General features: G+C 46.9%; 1 long non-coding RNA gene across 4 annotated transcripts in view; it reads left to right on the forward strand.

Moving 5' to 3' along the window:
* The window catches only part of LOC101676137, a 199,608-nt gene that overhangs the window by 1,060 nt on the left and 181,555 nt on the right, over positions 1-16,993 (forward strand). The window contains exon 2 of one of the 4 annotated variants that reach the window (XR_006604330.1): positions 1,053-2,546. The exons of the other annotated variants lie outside the window; for them this stretch is intronic. This is a non-coding gene — a long non-coding RNA (uncharacterized LOC101676137). Of the gene's footprint in view, positions 1-1,052; positions 2,547-16,993 lie in introns of those variants that run through there. 4 annotated transcript variants of the gene reach the window in all.

Raw genomic sequence — 16,993 nt, forward strand, 5'->3', positions numbered from 1 at the left:
CCCCTCTCTAACAAGCTGAGGTTTCTACACCTGGGCTGGAGCAGCGGCGGCCTTGGAGAATCCGGAATTGCTCAGTGGTTCCTCCTCTGTTCCCTAAAGTTATCCCTCATGTCTGAACTTCCTAGGTCCCCTGAGCTCCAGTAGCTACTTTCGCTGCCTCCAGGATCAGAAACCAAGGGTGATAAGTGATGGAAAGAGTCATGGGACTTCGAGAAAGCTAGTGAAGAGGAGATCCTCTTAAGCTCACTGAGGCTAGAAGACTCGGAGCATGAAAACCTCCAGGCACCTTCAACCTTAACCTACTCATTGCATGGATGGGGAATTTGAGTCTCAGAGAGCAAGTCCTTTAAGCTCACACAGCAAATAACTTGAACTGAAGCCTTATTTCTTGAGACACTTGCCTTTCCACCCGGCACTTGGCCTCTTGCCCTAGCTAAGTGGTTGTGGTAGTTTAAACATGTTTGCAAGCTTTTTTTAAAAGATTTTATTTAGGGACACCTGGTTGGCCCAGTCGGTTAAGCCACTGCCTTCAGCTCAGATCATGATCCCGAGGTGCTGGGATGGAGTCCTGTCCCTGGGCTCCTTGCTCGGCGGGGAGCCTGCTTCTCTCTCTGCCTCTGCCTGCAGCTCTGCCTGCTTGTGCTCTCTCTCTCCCGCCGACAAATAAATAAATAAATAAAATCTTAAAAAAAAAAAAGATTTTATTTATTTATTTGACAGATCACAAGTAGACAGACAGGCAGGGGGTGGGGGAAGCAGGCTCCCGGCTGAGCAGCAAGCCCTATGTGGAGCTTGATCCCAGGTCCCCAAGATCATGACCTGAGTCAAAGGCAGAGGCTTTAATCCACTGAGCCACCCAGGCGCCCCTGTTTGCAAGCTCTTTACTGCTTCTCTTTCCAAAAGATGTTGGCTTATTCCCCTCCCCGTGACTGTGGGCTTGACTTAGCTGTTCGCTTGCAATGAGCAGAACAAGGTGGAGGTGATGCTACGTAGCTCTTAAGCCAAAGTCATAGAAAGGAGACAGTCTTTCTGTCTCTTTCTTCCTTTCCCAGGACAGCCACCCTGAAGCCTAGCCACCATGCTGTGAGGAAGCCCAGGCCACATGGAGAGAGGACAGGAGGCTCTCCAGGAAGGCTCTCAGTTCCCAGCCAGCCTCACTCATCAGATAAGTGGTGAGCTGGGGTTATTCCATCATAGGCTTTGAGTCGTCTAGACAAGGTCGCAGACAAGGAGCAGAGATAAGCCCACCTTGCGATGCCCTGTCTGAATTTCTCTCCCATGGAAAATGAGAGATAAGAAGGGATCGTTGTTTTAAGTCAGTAAGTTTTGGGGTATTTTGTTATGCAGCATTAGATGATTAATTCTGTGAAATGACACTTCCTGAAATGGCAAGAAATAAAATGCACTTGGAGTCCTTATTCGAACATTCAACACAGAGTAGTTATTGAGTACCTTTTAGGTGCCTGGCTCTGTAGGAGGCCCTGGGGATTCGGTGTGAATAAGAGGAGCGTGAGCTTTGCCCTGGAAAGGCTTACAGTCTCTACCACTGGAGGAAGTGGTTAAACATGATTCTAGTAAAGCGCTTGGCCAGAGGCTCAGACCAGGAAGCTATGGGAGTGTATACCTGGGGCAACTTGCCAGTTAAGTGAGTTGCTGGGGAAAGAAGAAATGAATTGGGTATGAGGCCAGCATGGTTTAGCCTGGGGAGTTTTCTGGGATATATTTGTAGAAGGAGGAGGAGACAGGTGTCAGGCAAGGTGGGAGGGATATACAAATAGATGAGAAAATGGTGAAACTAGGGAGGGACGTGTCTTAATCTCATTTTAGCAGAAAGCTGAGAAAGGACAAGAGCTTGTGAACGGGGGCCCAGATCCTGGATCCTGCATCAAAACCTCCCATGCTTCCCCATACCTGTATCTAGGAAACAAGACCTCTGGTGACACTTAGGACACTCCCTCATTTGGCTCTAAGCTCTTATGACTAATATTTCTTTTGCTGCCTTTACAAAAACTCTCGAAGAAATTTGGTTGAGTTAATTTCCATTTTGCAGATGCAGAAATGATGCCCAGGGAAGCTAGGCAGCTTAAGTACCCAGTTTGGGAACCGGCATGTCAGGGGTGCTGGGTACCCAGTTTGGGAACCGGCATGTCAGGGGTGCTTGGATGATGAGAAGGATGATGAAGATAATGATGCCTAGGTCACATCGTATCTCACTTATTATTGTCACCCTGGGGAGTAATGTTCTGGAAACTAATACACAGTGTCTTAGGGAATCAACATTGGTATTAATCTGCACCAACTCATTTTCTTGCAACCCTGAAGCTACAGTCAGTTTCCTGGAAAGGAGAGTCTGGTTGACTGAGCTGCGGTTCTGGACCTACCCCTTGGCTGGAAGAGGGCAGGACAACTCCATGAACTGCCCCCCGCCCCGCCCCCGCCAAGACCACAGGTAGTAGGAGCAGGGGACTGCCCTAAATGAAAATAGGGCCCTGTTAGTCAAAGAGGGGCATGGAGGGGCACAGCTAGAGGTATGTTAGTGAAAGGCAGACACTCTATGTCTGCGCTGTTCAGTAAGGTGGCCAGAAGTGACATGTGGCTGTTTGATTTATATGACATAAAATTAAAAATCCAGTTCTCAGTCACACTAACCACATTTCAAGTGCTCAGGAGCCACATGTGGCTTATAGCTACTGGATTGGATGGCACAGATTATAGAACATTTCCATCAATGCAGAAATTTTTATTGGGTAGCACTGCTCCAGGATTCTCATTTGCAATTCACCTGTTTCTTTTCTTCTTTTACTTCATACACTGTGAATAGGGAAATAGTAAAAACAAAACAAAACAAAAAACGTGGGTTAGAATCTTCATTAATTTATCCATCAAACATATACTAAGTGTCTACTTTGAATCATACGCTGTTGTAAGCACCAGGATGTCGAGAGGGGCTTTGGAGAGGTCCTGGTCCAGTGGATCTCATGTTAGAATCATCAGAGAGCTCTTGGAAGTACTGATATCCAGGCTCTAGCCAGCAGAGACCCTGCTGAAAGTGGTTTGGGATGGGGCTGGCAGACCCTCAGGTTGGAAAAGCTCCCCAGGTGATGTGAATGTGTTGCTGTGCTGGGGAACCATGACAGTCTGGTCAGGCTAGGGAAGTGATTTGCCTCAGACAATCTGAAAACCTGAGTGTGTGTGTGCGTGTGTGTGTGTGTGTGTGTGTGTGTGTGTCTGACCTCTGGGTCCTTATGACAACATCAGAACTCTCCATGGATGTGGCATCTATCTGATCAAATGCAAAATTCTTAGGGAAAAACAAGCCAACTCTTCCTTAACTCAAAGAGAATCCAGTTCCCTTTAAAGAAAGTGGTGAAGGGACTTCTGGTTTTAAATCACTTCTTTCTCAAACTGTTTGCATGTTTGGTGCCTGGACCTGCCTTATTCAGCAAGGTGGGGAGATCCTTATAAAACGACTGCATGTTCTGAGTACCTCGTGTAAGTCAGGCACTTCATACGCAGTTTCATTTCATCCTCAGGACAAAGTATTACAAAGTGAGTTTTGGTGACACCAGTTTATAGAGCAGCAAACTAAGATGCGAAGAGGGTAAGGATCCTAATTTGCCCAAGCTGGTACAGCTGGGATCCCAACTCCAGATATCTGGCTCCTTCCCTTTCGCCACCCAGCACCTACCCCGTCCGTAGCCAAGAGTGCAGGGCAGCCCGCAGACAGAGGCATTGTGCTCCATCTGCGGAGGGAAGAAAGCTCTGTGAGGTGACCTGCAGTCCTTCGTGTGTCAGGGATCACGCTGGAGCTGATGTGACCCAAGCACTGTGTTTGGTGAGGGTACCGGAGGGGACTGGGAGTGGAGTTCTCCTTCCAAGTAATCGTTGCGTCTGGATTCCTTTTACCAAGGGATTTGGAGGAAGCAGCTAAGGACTGTGTTGTACCTGGAACAGTGAGCTCTTAGACACTTGGCAATTATGATATATGCTTGGTGGAAGCATTGTCTGTTCCTAGCCTGGATCCCCGTGGGCTTGCAAAATGTCTGTGTCACCATGTATCTTTGTAATCTGAGTCCCTGCCTGATACTTCCTGAGCTGCCTGGCCTAGCCTGAGGGGGGTCTGGGAAGGGACAGGACTCATTGTGTCCATTCCAAACGACTTGAACAGTGGAGGAGATATGTCTCCCCTGCCATTCTCTGCGGGCCACCTTATATAGTAATAGGAGCTCCTGGCCTTGGAGAACAGGAAGGGCTGCCCTTGGAATGCCTCAGGGCTTGTCTGTGTGGCATTCAGCAGATCTCTGTGGGAGCCAAGCCACGACTGGCCATAGAAAGAGCATAGAATATCACAGCCAAAAAGACTCTTAGAGATCTTTCCGGGTTTCATTTCACAGATGGGAAACTGAGGCGCAGTGAGCTAATAGGACTTACTTTGAATTATAGCCAGTTAGAGGCAGGGATCACACAGTCAGGTCTCTCTTGTGGCCCAGTATGTTTTTCCTAATGACTTCACTAGCAGAGCAGAAGGGGTAGTAGATGAACTTCTGAAAGCTCTTGGGTGGCAAGAGGCAGAGACTGTATTTTCGAATTTGCTTCCAGGTGTGGCCGGGCTGTGTCGGTAGCTGGGTGTGGACTGGGTGTGTGTTTAGGAAGTCTCCATCCAATCTGAAGGATCGGAGGGTGACCCTTCTCATTTTTCAGGCAGATTACACGCACCCAGACTTGTGTCCTTCCCGTTCGGAAACTGGCATTTCCTTTGACTTTCTTCTGCGTGCCCTAGGGTAGGTGTTCTGCAGGTGGTGGATTATTGAGTTGGTCCACAAGGAATGGCTGGGCCACGGACGTTGCTCCCAAGCAGTGGCCAAGACTCTGGCAGTCCCAGAAGGAACCAAAAGCCCAGTGTCAGCCTCCGCACTCAGTGGAAGGGCCTGAGACTTGGTGACAGGGAGACATGGAGGTTGAGATGATGGTGTATCCTGAAGTCTAAGTCAAAGTGATTTAGGGGCGCCTGGGTGGCTCAGTGGGTTAAAGCCTCTGCCTTCGGCTCAGGTCATGATCTCATGGTCTTGGGATCGAGCCCCACATCGGGCTCTCTGCTCAGCAGGGAGCCTGCTTCCTCCTCTCTCTGACTGCCTCTCTGCCGACTTGTGATCTCTGTCTGTCAAATAAATAAAATCTTTTTTTAAAAAAGTTACTTAAAGTGGTGGGGCCATGTATAGGTCCCTGAGATGGGCTGGGCTCCTTTCTTAATCCTTGGCTTCCAGGAAAGACTTCACTTTTTGTCCAAAAATTTCTGAGCACCTGCTACGTGCATGGTATAGCCGATGCAGACATATGCAGGACATCACGTGACCTTCTGGGTTGTACCTAGCAAGAGGTGTCCCGATAACTTGGTGGGAACTTGCCGCATGCCACGGGTTCTGCACAGCATTCTATGTAAACCCTGCCCTTAAGCTTGCAAATAAGGATTCTAATTCTCCATTTTTCAAATGAGGAAATGATCTCAGAGAAGCTAAATGACTATCTCTGGGTTTTAGCCAGCTGGTGGCTGAGCCTGGGGTCAGAAGCTGGGCCCTTCCCACTGTACCGGGATGCTACCAGCTAACTAGATACCTGGCAGGGTCAGGCCAGTGGCCCAACACAAGGTTAAACAGGGTGTTTGCAGAATGCAGAGAAGAGAGAGCTTCATTTTAATTTGGGCAACAGCGTTTGGCTGTGGGCACCGTGGACCCTTGGGGCCGCAAGGTCCTGTGCTGTGGGGGGTGCCCTGTGCCTGGCGGGGTGCTGAGCAGCTTCCGGGGCCTCTCCCAAGGAGACAGCAGTAGCAAGTCCCCTGTTGTGACTCCCAGCACAGAATCACAGGTTGTAAGAGAGAAATTGTCTTCCGCCTGGGCCTATGAGAATCCTGTAGGAAAGACAAGGATTTGGGCAACTGCAGACAGGAGGAAAACACTCATTGGCTTCGTGACTTTTTCCATTGGACAAAGAGTTACCACGTAGGTTTTCTACTTTGTTCTTCCCCCACCCCGGCCCCGTGGCTTGCTTGCGTCAGCACACAAAGCAAACAGCCACATCAGGTTGCCATGGGACCACGGTGCACAAGGGGGCCCTCGATGGATTGCAGGTGTCCTTGGGAGCCGGGTCCTTCCTGGCCTCTGTTTGTTCAGCCTGAGCTGAATGCCTCATTTTCATCTTCCGGCCAGTATTCCCTTTCTGGGGGTGGGTGCGCGGGGCGGTGGTGGGGTGGGGCGGTGGCTCTTAGAGAATCTGTTGCACCATCAGCCGTCACCACCACCCCTTACACTCCTCCAGCACTCATTTGGAGTGTGGCTCTATGTTAAGGGTTTTATAATGGGTAACTCATCTAGCCTAGCCCTTACAGCACCCTGAGAGGAAGGGCTCCTTACCATCCCCATTCCTTGGGGGAGATGGCAGCCAGCCAGACGATGGGGAAGCAACATGCCCTAGTTCATGCTTATGCAAAGTGGCAGAGGTAGGATTTGAACCCAGGTCTTGCTGAGTCGCCTCTCTTAACCTCTGTATGCTACTGCCTCCTAAGAATGTCCTTCCCTCATTTGGCAGCCCACTGGGCTTTATGGGCCCGTGGGATGAGTTCCCAGGAGAACCGTGGGCAGCAGCCAGCCCCAGAATGCTTGGTGGTGGTTGGCGGGGGCGGTGGTGAGGGCTGTGAAGGCTGTGGGAGGGCGGATGGTGTTTCTGGTGGTGCTGGTGGATGCTCCCCTAGCAAAGGGCAATTATTGGGTCTGTGTGGTGCTTGGCTATCAGAGGGCTTCCTGTGAATGGGGCAAAGCGCCCAGTCAGGCTACAAGACAAATGGGGGACATATGGACTCTAGATCAGCGCACAATGGGCTCGTTATTTTGCATCTGCCAGCAATGAAATCACACTCTATTATAGCAGGAGGCACAGAATAAATAAGCCCAATATTTGGGGCTGGGTTCTTGAAGTTGTTTTATCTGTGTCCTCCCTTTTCTTGGGGATCATGGTCCCTTTAGGACCATTCATTTTGAAGCTTGAGCATTTTAGCTGCCACCGAGTCAGACGAGCGGGTGCAAACAGACTCTAGATGAAACTCTTAAAGACATCTTGACATCCACGTTCTTTCTAGTTCACAAAGGACCCTGGTTCCAACCCTTTGTGCTGCAGGGAGAGACAGGGAGGGAGTGATGGGAAAGGACACTCTGAGGCGTCCCTGGAGATGAGAGAGAAGGGTGACTTGACCTGCTCTCATCCATCCCAGACAGGCTGTGGTACAGACCACATGAGGTCAGGGTCCAAGGTTGCAGGAGAGTCAGGAATAGAGCAATTGTCTTGATAGCGTTTGCTGGGTGTCCTAAAGCAGTGCTTCTCGAACGTGAGTGTGTCTCAGATCCAGGGGGCTCCTCGCCACGCAAACGGTTAGACTCCCCCCTCAGGGTTTCCACCAGGGTTGAGCAGAGGATCTGGAGCTCTTTCAGCCAGGCTTCCTGTTTCTGCCCACCTCCACCCTCACTTCCCAAGGTGTCGGTGCCTCACATTTGGGGCAAGTTGCGTTTCTTCTTGGATTTCCCCAGCGTGATTTTAGTCTTTCATTTTCCCTACTAGCTAAGCCATTTGCTAATTGACCATCTACTCTTCCGCTTCCAAAATTTTGTGGACATCCTTTCTCTCTAGTTGCTTTGTCATCATGGGTTTATGATCCTCCCCCCACCCCTTTAAAAAACCCACATCCCTTTATTGTCATTTTAGTGTAGTTTCGGAAGGGAACGGAGCACACCACATCCATTATCTTGCCTCTGGAGCCCCCGAACGGCACTCGGGGACGTGTTGTGGCCTGGTTATCACAGTGCCTCTTTCATAAGTGAGGAAACAGACTTAGAATCTACTGGACCAGAATCTCCTTTTGCAGATCTCATTCCCTATTCCAGGCTCTTTGCCCAAGAAAAATCATTCTAACATATTCTGGTTTTGCCAAGCCCTTTGGCAGAGTTTCTCATCCAGTTTGACAGAGCAGGCAAGGCAGGTGTCCGTCTCTGCTTTATGACCATGAAGACTGATCAGGAAGGGGAAGGCACTTGCCCAGGATAACACAGGCTTAATATGCTTTGAGGCCACTGTTTCTAGGTTTGCACCCAGGGCTCGCTCTTCTGCTGACTTCAGGTTAGCCTTAAAGACATCTCCAGATAATAAAACATCTAATTACTCAACAAATATTTATTGCCTACTATGTCCCTGAAACCCCACCAGGTTCTGGGCTTATCAGAGGGAACAAGTTAACTGGGAGCGGCCCACGCCTCCCGTGGCTTCTCCGTTCCTGTCCCTCATCTCAGAGGTTGCCGCTAGACACTTCCGTGCCTGCTGATGGACTCTTTTTGTCTGCGTCTGAGGAGCCAGGGCTTTAAAACCCTGGTGGGACCCTCAGCTAATGAGGATGGGAGTGGATAGGTAAATCTTGAGCTTCCTTGCCCCTCGGGGGGACAGGGTACTTCTGAGGCACATTATCTACAGTCTCTATGAGGGTCTCCCAGGACCGAGCCTCAGCTGCCCACAGTGGTAAGTGTCTCATTAACAAACTATGGCCTTCCTTCTTCGCTGTCACTGCCCTGTTTGCTCACCAATGCTTCCTGGGATCACTTCCTCAATAAGCAAGCTATTCTCAAATCCTTACCTTGAGGTCCCCTTTTTGGGGGAACCCAAACTAACCAACCCCCCAGGCTTCTAAAATCCTTTCAATTTGTAGCTGATGGTCCTGTTGCCTGCTGTTCCCTGCCATCCCCGAGGGCACAGACACCTCTCCCCCCAGTGATGCAAGCTGCAAGAAAACAGGACCTTTCACTGTGCCGTTCATTGCTGGGTCTCTGGTGTTTAAAACAGTGTCTGGCCCATGGTCAGTGCTCAATAAATGTTTGCTGATTCAATGAATACCGATCATTGCTACCTTGATCAAGAGGGGGATCCAAGAGACTGGAGTGGAATGATGTGGGGGTAGATCACAGCAAGGTCTTTCTCTTTCTTGTGTGTTTTATAAACAGTGTTTGTGTCCTGAAGGCTTCCTTCTGGTTCATTCTGGCCATTTTCTCCTCTAGAGGTGGAAAGAGGTGAGCCCTGGGCCTGTGTCGGTGGCAGGCAGGGCTTGGCAGGTGGAGGAGGGAGCCTCTGAGGCTGGGCTCAGAGCAGGGGCTGTGAATCACTAGTTCAGACTCAGGCACTAAGAGTGAGTATCAGCATTGCCAGATCCCAGGAAGAGGCCAGGCTTGGCTTTTGTCTGTTCTGCAGATGAGAATTTCTTTGAAGAGGGGATACAGCACCTCAGCTCCCATTGAGGAATGGTCTAGGCTAATTTTTGGCAACCGTGTCAGGAGCTTGGAGATTGAGTGAGATCTTGTATAGAGGGTATCCAGTCCCTGAGTTTTGATTGAACGATGGGCTTTTTCGAAAAACTGCCCCCCACCCCCAGGTCATTTGGTGGCTCTTGGATAAAATTAAAATTCAGATTGAGAACTTGTTTTTTTTTGTTGTTGTTGTTGTTGTTGTTGTTGTTTTGTTAGAGTTTATTCCAGGTCAGTAACTCTCCTCTTGGCCTCTGATGTCACTGTTTTTTTGGCTGTTCGGGCTGGATAGCCTCAGCCTCTTGGTTAATCAATAGACACTGGGAAAAATGCCTTAAGGGGGTGTGTAGATTGGCTTTCCAATCTACATGTGTTCAGTAATGTCGGTGAGAAAGAATATCTCAAGTTTATATAATGTTTTACATTTTGCAAAGTACTTTCTCCAGACATTATTTCCTTTAATTAATCTTTTTATTTTTTAAAAAAATATTTTATTTATTTATTTGACAGAGATATCACAAGTAAGCAGAGAGACAGGCAGAGAGAGAGGGGAAAGCAGGCTCCCTGCTGAGCAGAGAGCCCGATGTGGGGCTCGATCCTAGGACCCTGAGATCATGACCTGAGCTGAAGGCAGAGGCTTAACCCACTGAGCCACCCAGGTGCCCCAATTACTCTTTTTAGTATTTACCCATATAATCACCTAAAGATATCGCATATCCATGGCTAGATTTAATGGAGTGTGTGCATGACCTCTTCCCTGGAAAGAACAAATCATTATTGAAAGAAATTGAAGAAACTTAAATGCAGGGAGGGCTAGACCATGTTCATAGATCGGAAAACTCAGTACTGCAAAGATGTCAATTCTCTCCAAGTCACTTTTTTGATTCAGTGTAAACCCAATAAAAAGACTAGCAGGTTATGTTTTGTGGAAATTGACAAGCTGATTCCAAAATTCAAATGGAGGGGTGCCTGAGTGGCTCAGTGGATTAAGCCTCTGCCTTCGGCTCAGGTCATGATCTCAGGGTCCTGGGATCGAGCCCCAAGTTGGGCTCTCTATTCAGCAGGGAGTCTGCCCCCGCCCACCTGCCTGCCTCTCTGCCTACTTGTGATCTCTGTTTGTGAAATAAGTAAATAAATTTTTTTTTAAAGATTCTATTTATTCGTTTGACAGACAGAGATCACAAGTAGGAAGAGAGGCAGGCAAAGAGAGAGGAAGCAAAGCAGGCTCAGGCATCTTGCAATAATCTTAAATAAAGTCTTTCTTTCCTGTCTAACTTTTGAATGGAATCAGTTTAAATTTAATAATTCTTGGATGGAAGATGTATTTGCCATCTATATGACTTTGTTTTCTTTTTTTGTTTTGTTTTGTTTTCTTTTTTCTTTTAAAGATTTTATTTATTTATTTGACAGACTGAGATCACAAGTAGGCAGAGACGAAAGCTCCCTGCTGAGCAGAGAGCTTGACGAGGGGCTTGATCCCAGGACTCTGAGATCATGACCTAAGCCGAAGGCAGAGGCTTTAACCCACTGAGCCACCCAGGTGCCCCAGTTAATAAAATCTTAAAAAAATAAAATTCATATGGAAATTCAAATAGCTAAGCACAATAATAAAGACAATCTAGAAGAAGCAAATGCTGGAAGATGTATGCAGGAAGAATCAAGTATTACGAAGCTCTAGTGCATAGGACAGTGAGGTGTTCCTCCTATGGCCCCCCTTTATTTTAAGTTTTCCTTGTTTGTGTGGTTCTGAAGGCTGGGATGGAGACAGTGGGAAGCACAGAGGTGCAGTATACATCTCTGTTTCTTTGTTTCTTTCAGTTGTTTCAAGTAGGCTGGAGTAAGTCTTACGGCTGGGTTCATGCTATACAACACCCATCACCAGTGACCCAAGGGCTCCTGCGGGAGTTTTAGGCAGTCCATTCTCCACACAGTCCTTTCCTTAAGGCTCTGAGATGGCTTCCCATTGGAGTAAGGACGTAGTCCCAGCTCCCAAACCGATTGAAATAAGATGGTCCTTCATGTCTGGTCCCTGCCTGTCACTCTAACCCAGCCTTCTGCCATTCCCATCAACCCTTTTGGTTGTCTTCAGTTCCTTAGGACTCCTAGACTCTAAACGTAGATTCTGGGCATTAGTCTGCACACTGTTCTTCCTCCAGACCCTCCCCTTTCCCTGCTCCGTCCACTCCTACTTACCTTCCATGTCTGGGTTTACCTTTTCTTTCCTTGGGAAGCCTGGATCCCCAGCTCCTTAGACTGGTGCCGCCCCCTGGCCACACATTCTTGACACACTCATGGCTTCTCCCTTTTCAAGGCACTCTGCACCTTGTTCAGAATCTCTCCTTCCAGCAGCATGAGAACAGGGACTGTGTCTGTCTTGCTCACCACTGTGTCGCCTGCTCCTAGAATAATCTGTGGCAAAGAGTAGATGCCTAATCAATATTTATTAAACACATGAATAAATAAATGAATGTATAAATTAAAAATCCATACTCAAAAGGCTGACTTTATAAAATCAAACCTATTAAATTTTGGCAAACTTCACAGTTTGGCAAAGAGCACGGGTTTACGATGTCCTGGGCCACGGATGAGGCTGTAGAAGGTTAGTTGCCTATTTACCAAGCCTGCCGTCCAGAGAGCGTGGCTGGACCATGGCCGACCATCTGTGCCCCTGGAGAAATAAAGCCAGTGTGGGTTGGTCGTGTCCTCCCTGGGAATAAAGAACAAGGCATGAACCCCTTCTCTTTGGTAAGCCAGAGAGCGACTTTGTTCTGAAAACTAGAGGTTTCATCTCCTTGGTTGGTTCTTGCAGGAAATCACTGGGTGGGCTGGATCAGCAGGGCCACAGATGATGGGCTGTATCGGGTGGGGAGATTTTAACGCCCTTGGAGGGGGTTGCCTCCAAAAGCTGCCTTTACTCTCGGTATTATGTGTAAGCATTGCATAAAATGGACCTTTTTTTTTTTTTTTTTTTTTTTTTTAATGTTTACCCACCTCTTGTTCAAATGGGTTTTCATTACAGTAGTAGAATAAATCTTAGGGTATGGAAAATTTAGAGAACACAGATGAGCCAGAAGGAAATAAAAATCCAGTGATTCCATTACTCACAATTGAGGGCCAAGTCATCGGATGGCCTCTGGAGGCACAGAGCCTGGCGCCCATGAATATAATCATTTTAATTTCTCTTAACATGAGAAGAAACAAATGAATATAATAATAATGAACATAGAACAATGAATCCAGCCTGGACCGTGTTATCTTTATACCACTGCCACTATGAAATATAATTTTTAACATTTTTTTTGTGGGAGAAGGGGCCATGAAGGCAAAAGTGCTTAACACCCATGAAAATCAGAATGCATCCCTGGCAGAAATAACCACTCTTAATATTTTGTTGTATATCCTCCCAGTGTTCCTATACCCTGTACATGCAACACGCATTTAGACATATACAGGTTTATGTCATTGCTACAAAAATGGGATCATATTTGCTAAAATATATGTATATTTATGTCCTTGTTTCAAAAATCTGAGCATATTTGCTCATTTGTTTTAGCAATGCATTGCTCATGTCTTTCCATGTTATCAAATATTCTTCTGAAGTACTTGTCAGTGTTTTATTTTTAATTAGAAAAGTAGCGCTCGTAGGGCTGTTGGGTGGCCCAGTCAGCGGAGCATGACTTGGTTTCAGCTCAGGTTGTGATCTCAGGGTCTTGGGAACGAGCCCTGCGTGGGGCTCTCCACTTAGTATGGCGTCTGCTTCAGATTCTCTCTCCCTCTCCCCCTCCCACTGGTGCATGCTCTCCTCTCTGTCTCTCAAATGAATAAATAAATAAATCTTACCAAAAAAAGGTAGTACCCATTACATCATTCTTTTTTTTTTTTAAGATTTTAAAATTATTTATTTGACAGAGCGAGCACAAGCTGTGGGAGCATCAGGCAGAGGAAGAGGGAGAAGCAGGCTCCCCACCAAGAGGAGTGCTAGACGTGGGGCTTGATTCCAGGATCCTGGGACCATGACCTGAGCCAGGCAGATGCTTAACTACTGAGCCACCTAGGCATCCCCATAACATCATTCTTAATGCCTGTATAGTGTTCCAAAGAGTGGATGTATTGTAATATATTTAACTAACCCATTTTTGCTGTTTGTAGGGTTTTGCTATTAAAACAGTAAGATGACCATCATTCTAGGAAGATCATTCATCTGTGATTCTTCCATGGGAATAAATCTATAGATAATTTTGAAACTTGATACATTATGCATAACTTCACAGTGAAAGAGTACCAGTGTGGTATGGGTCGTTTATGATAGCTTAACTCATCCTGGCACCTTCTCTTACCATTAATGACACTGTAGTGGCCTCTCCTGGTTTAGGGTGGACATCTCTGAGTGTGTGAGCACTGGAAGTCTCGGGAACCACCATGTCCTCTGGTCTCTACTCTGTGTTCGAGACCTGTGTGGAAGCTCGGTGACTCTGTCAGATGAACAAATGGGTGGATGGGTAGTTGGTGCGAGTGCGAGTCCGCAAACTCCGATTTTTGGAACTATTACATTTCTCTGTATTCTTTAAATCAACGTGGGTTTCTCTCACCTGTTGAATTGGTGGGAAGTTAAGTTTCAGTGGTTATTGCCTTTCCCCTTAGCACTCTGCTTCCTTCAGGTTATAGAAATATCTTAACACCTTAAGCATTAAAGCCTCATCTGAAATACTCTGCCAGTGTTGATCCCACTGGCCTCTCTGAGACCCCTGTGTCTTGGTTCCATGTTCCCTTTAGGCTGCTGCCCCTATGCCGCATTTAGGGCCAGAGACTTTTTTGTTCTTTCTTTCTTTCTTTCTTTCTTTTTTTTTAAGATTTTATTTATTTTGACAGAAACAAGAGAGGGAACACAAGCAGGGAGAGTAGGAGAAGCAGGCTTCCCGCTGAGCAGGAAGTCTGATGTGGGGCTTGAACCTGGGACCCTGGGATGATGACCTGAGCAGAAAGCAGATGCTTAATGACTGAGGCACCCAGGCGCCTCTGGGGCCAGGGAGTCTTGAGAAGACTTAAAGTTTTGGTGTCAGGGACTCAGCCCACCTAGATGTACCCGACAGCCAGCAGTCGCTTCAGATCTTGCCAGAAAGAGGTGCATGATTCCACACTGCAGGCTGGGGGTTTCTCTTCTGCCCTTTGCTATCCTCACTCCCCTCTTGGTGTAGCACACCGCTCTTCACTGCATTCCCTTACTTCTTGCCCTCCCTTGCCTTACCCCCCAAATAGTGAAGGAGACATTGACTACAAGCTCTTGTGCCTTCCGCTTTCCAAAATCCAGAAGGCAAGCAGTTCCAAAGGGCCTGGCTGTCTGCTGGAAAGCAGAGGGAGGGCAGCTACGGAGAAGCGCAAACCCAAGTTCATCTCAAATGATTCTGGTGCAGACGGACTCGTGAAGGCATGTCTCATTTGGGATTGAGCTACGTGGGAGTGAGACTCTTGGAAATGGTTTGATGTTGAGAGGAAGCCAGTGTTTTCTGAAGCCTTTGTTTTGGCAGTGTCTGACCTACATCTGCATTTCTTGCAGTTTCTTACAAAGAAACTTCCTTCTGAGAGTCAAAATGTATCAACTGAAGTTATTTTCCACAGGAGGGAAATGTTTGCAAGTCAGCCTTTGTTAGCCTAAAGAACATTGTTTTGTCCACAGTGGTTGCAATAGTATTTCCTTTGGGAAGCCTACTGAAGCCAACTTTGATGTTGGAAACAAATGTTTGGGCGCTAACAATGGCGTCCAAGGATTACAACTTCTTCTGGCTCTTTAGTGTAATTTATTGTAGTGTGATGAGAGTAAGTTTCTTCAGGCTTGAGCAAGGACAGCTGCTTTGGCTGGCCAGGGTCATGTTGAGAGCCAGTAATGTATAGTTCAACAGGAGGAGCATGTTCCTTAGAGCTGGGCTGCCCATGTTTCTGTTCCTCACTTGGCCACTTCCGAGCTGGAATCTTCAGCAAGCTAAGTTAACTGTTCTGAATCTCAGTTTCTGCATCTATAAAATGAACAATGATAGTATTACTTCCTATGATTGTTACAATGATTGAAGAATTAATGTCATAAACAGCACTTAGAGAAATCCAGTAAGGGTCATAGCTTAGTTAATGGTATTGTATCTGTGTAAATTTCTTGGTTTTGATCATTCTACCCTGATTATATAGGATGTTTTTACTGAAGGAAGCTGGGCCAGGGATACACAGAAATATTCTATAGTATTTCTCTGTGAGGCTAAAGTATTTCAAAATACCAACTTAGGAAAAAGCACTTAGAGGAACTATATTTGATGGGGTCATTCTTTGAATAAGGTTTGTCTTCGACCAGAGACTGTGAGCTCTCTCAAGTTAGGGATCATGACTGGTTTTCTTCCCTAGTGCAGTGCCTGGCACACAGTAGGTCTTCAATAAATATTTGTTGAGTGAATAAATAAAAAAGAAGTTGCGATGCCAAAGGTACTGGCCAAAGGGTACCAAAGCGACCAGACAGAGAACCCAGTTCTCACGTTTGGGGGTGAGAAGAGGTGAGAGGGCCATGCATTGATTTTTAGCAGAGCATTTCCCACACAGGTGTGCCCATAAAGTCAAGGCATTCAGTAGGAGCAGTTCAGAGCCAGAGGTGACCCCAAGAACGGGATGAATCAATACTATCTGGATCGTGGGTGGCTCAGTGAACCCAACTGACAGTTTTAATAAATAAACGTAGAACGTAGTTGGGGAGGCATAACTTTACCTCTACCTTCTTAGGGTTTCTGGCTGCTCCTGAGTATTAAATTGACATAAAAAAGATTAACAGGAGAGAAACATACAGAGTTTTTGCATGGATCTGGAAGCCCCCAGAGGAAAATGAAGACCCAAAGGGCAGATTGGACCAAGTGCTTATATACTAGCTTGATCAGAGAGTAGTAATTATGGAAAAGTAACTAAAACACTCAGGGAGACTAGAGGAAGATAAGTTACTTTAAAAAGATCTGTTTGTACAGATTTCTTTCTGCCTCCACGCCCTGTCTCTGGGGATGATAATGTTTCTTTCCTCCTGGGGCTAGGGAGGGCAGCTTTCACATGAGAGTCTGAACTTCTGGTTCCCAGAAAAGGGGAGGTCAGAATGACTTTTTTGCATCTGCTCTTCTTCAGGTGTCTTTAGCTCAAAATAGTCCTTACACCATCGTGGCATTTGGGATAATGTATTCTGCCAGCTTTCACCAACTTCTTCCGTACTCAAATGTTAAATGTAATCTTGATTGCTTCAATGCTGTTCCAATCTAAGGGGTGCTAGAAGGCGACCTATTTAGCGAGAATCTACTGGGAAACTGGCAAAGAGGGTCAAACTCAGGAAGTAAGCCATGTTGCTGGGGGAGGATCAGAGTCACACTGAGTAAGCGATGGTCAGAGCGTCACAGAGTTTAAGGGGATAACACTATGATTTGGAAGTATTCTAGAAATTGAGAGATCCTCTGACATATTTATGGCTTGAAGAAACACAAGAGGCTTTGTTTTGAATTAGGTTCAGACAGAGCGTTAAATAAAGATTTTGCAAACAATTCTGAGGCAAAACTTAAAATGCCTGGGGCACCTGGGTGGCTCAGTCGGTTAAGTGTCTGCCTTAGGCTCAGGCCATGATCCTGGGGTCATGGGATCGTATCTCACATCAGGCT

The sequence above is a fragment of the Mustela putorius genome, unplaced genomic scaffold, assembly GCF_011764305.1.
Source record: "Mustela putorius furo isolate JIRA1106 unplaced genomic scaffold, ASM1176430v1.1 tig00000129_pilon_pilon_pilon, whole genome shotgun sequence".
NCBI classification, from domain to species: domain Eukaryota; kingdom Metazoa; phylum Chordata; class Mammalia; order Carnivora; family Mustelidae; genus Mustela; species Mustela putorius.